Genomic DNA, 2033 nt, shown 5'->3' with positions numbered 1-2033 from the left:
AAAAAAAGCAACAACTCATGACTAATGTGTGATCAAACTGAAAATATATGAACTATTTGTCTCAAGAAATTTCAGGACTCTATCAGAATTTCAGCTTCCTGATGCAAGGGGGCCAACTTCTTTGATAGAGCTGCCAAATGCTTCCTACCTTAAAAGGGCTCTGTGAGATCTGAGCAAGATGAAAGTAGTCAGAGGATAGCCTTGTTGTGGATCAGACATTTACATAAAAGGAAAGCACTCAGCACCTCTGCACAGGAGCACTCAGCCTCGCTGGTGGAAAATGCTAATAGGAATCCAACACTCCGCCCCTGGGCTTGTGCACTGCCCAAAACGAAGCTGCACTGGTGAGCCCGTGAGACCCAAGCCTTTGAATGTAAAGATGAAATTTTCAAAATAGTACTCAGTAGAGAGGTTGAGGGGATTCAATCACATTCAAGTCATGCCACTAATTAACAAGAATACTTAGTTAGAGGATGCCATTTATATGAGTGAATGCCACTAATAATTTCTTCCTGAACAGAGACATCAAACACCAGGCTATCACCTTGAAAACACTTTACAGCGCAGTCTCTGTGCAGCGTTCCCAGGCTCCTTAGAATCAAGTCTCTCTGTAGGGAGGAGCAGGGGAAGGGAGGAAAAAGCTGAGGAGGGAACATTCTCTAGCTATACAGCAGGTCTCAGGAATGGAAGAGAGCTTGATCCTGTAGGTGGGCATTTGCAGGTACCATCTCTTGCCACCTTGGGTCTCATTTTCTGGAGGAGAAGACACTTCTCTCCTGGCAAGAGATGAGGAGAAAGGACCAGTTCTAGAGAAAACATTTACTTCGTAGCTTGTTCTGTCTCCTATCTCCTTTATCCTCACGTCTCTTTTCTGCTTTCCACTTTCTCATCTCAGTATCAAAGACCTCATTTCCTAAATGTGGCTCATTTCAGTTAAAGAGCCAAAGAAAATCAATTCGATTGAATTGATTCTCATCAGAATAGATGATACCACCATTTGCCCAAAACATTTCTATATTGAGATGATTCTTAAAAACAAATCTTTAATTGGTGGAATTTCCTTCATGGAGGGAAAAGTTGAGGACTAGACATACTCCCCTTCTGCAGAAGAAGAGAAACTCACCACTGGGGTTATCCGCGTTCAGAATTCGGGTTCCTTTATCAGGACCTCAGAGCAGGAACTAAATCCTTCCTCTCTCCACCTAATAGATTCCCATTAGCCAAGGTCATGTCAAAAACACTTCCCTAATATTGGCTGTATGTTTTCCACCACCATCTTCCTAGCCCTGCACCCAAACCCCACAAAGACATGAGAGCTAAAACAGCCCCTAGAGATCATCTCCTTCAAAGTCCTCATATTTATCGATCAGGAAACATAGCCCCAGATCAGTGCTGATGTCACACAGCTTACCAGTGGTGGCACTAAGATAAAACCAAGGTCTCTTCGATTATAACACAGGCACTGACATGTGTTCAGTATTTACCATGTGCCAGGCCTGTGCTCAGTGCTTTGTGTACATTGAAGCATTTAATTCCCCTTGAAGTATTCAAAGTCACAATACATGCAAGAATGTATAGGAACACTCCATTACCCCAAACAGGAAAAAGACAGCAAGAAGATGGTGTAAAATCTTTCTTTTCCCATTTAGAACCTTTCAGCTCACTGGCTAGGAAGACATCTGAGGAGTCCCTCTCTTTCGGGTCTACTTCTGGCCTCCTTCACTTAGGATTCTTCGGCTTTTCCCTTGCTCTTCCCCACAGGTTAGTTGCCTCTGGGGTGGATACTGTAGGATCCTTGGTGTCCTGAGTAGCAGTCCTATTTATCTTGGGAAGGGTTTACAAGACCTTTCGTAGGTGCAAAGGGGAACACCCTCCTCATGGAACATCTATAGGAGAAAACCTCCTTTTGCCTGCGTGACTGTCGTTCACATCAAAATTTCAGGACTGTGCAGTTATCCACACAAAGCCTTGTCTTCTTCCTTACTCGAGACCCATTAAGCACCTAAATTGGGGATGATCAAGGAGAGGGAAGG

Source organism: Pteropus vampyrus, unplaced genomic scaffold, assembly GCF_000151845.1.
Source record: "Pteropus vampyrus isolate Shadow unplaced genomic scaffold, Pvam_2.0 Scaffold80, whole genome shotgun sequence".
Taxonomy (NCBI): domain Eukaryota; kingdom Metazoa; phylum Chordata; class Mammalia; order Chiroptera; family Pteropodidae; genus Pteropus; species Pteropus vampyrus.
This window is presented reverse-complemented; position numbering follows the sequence as displayed.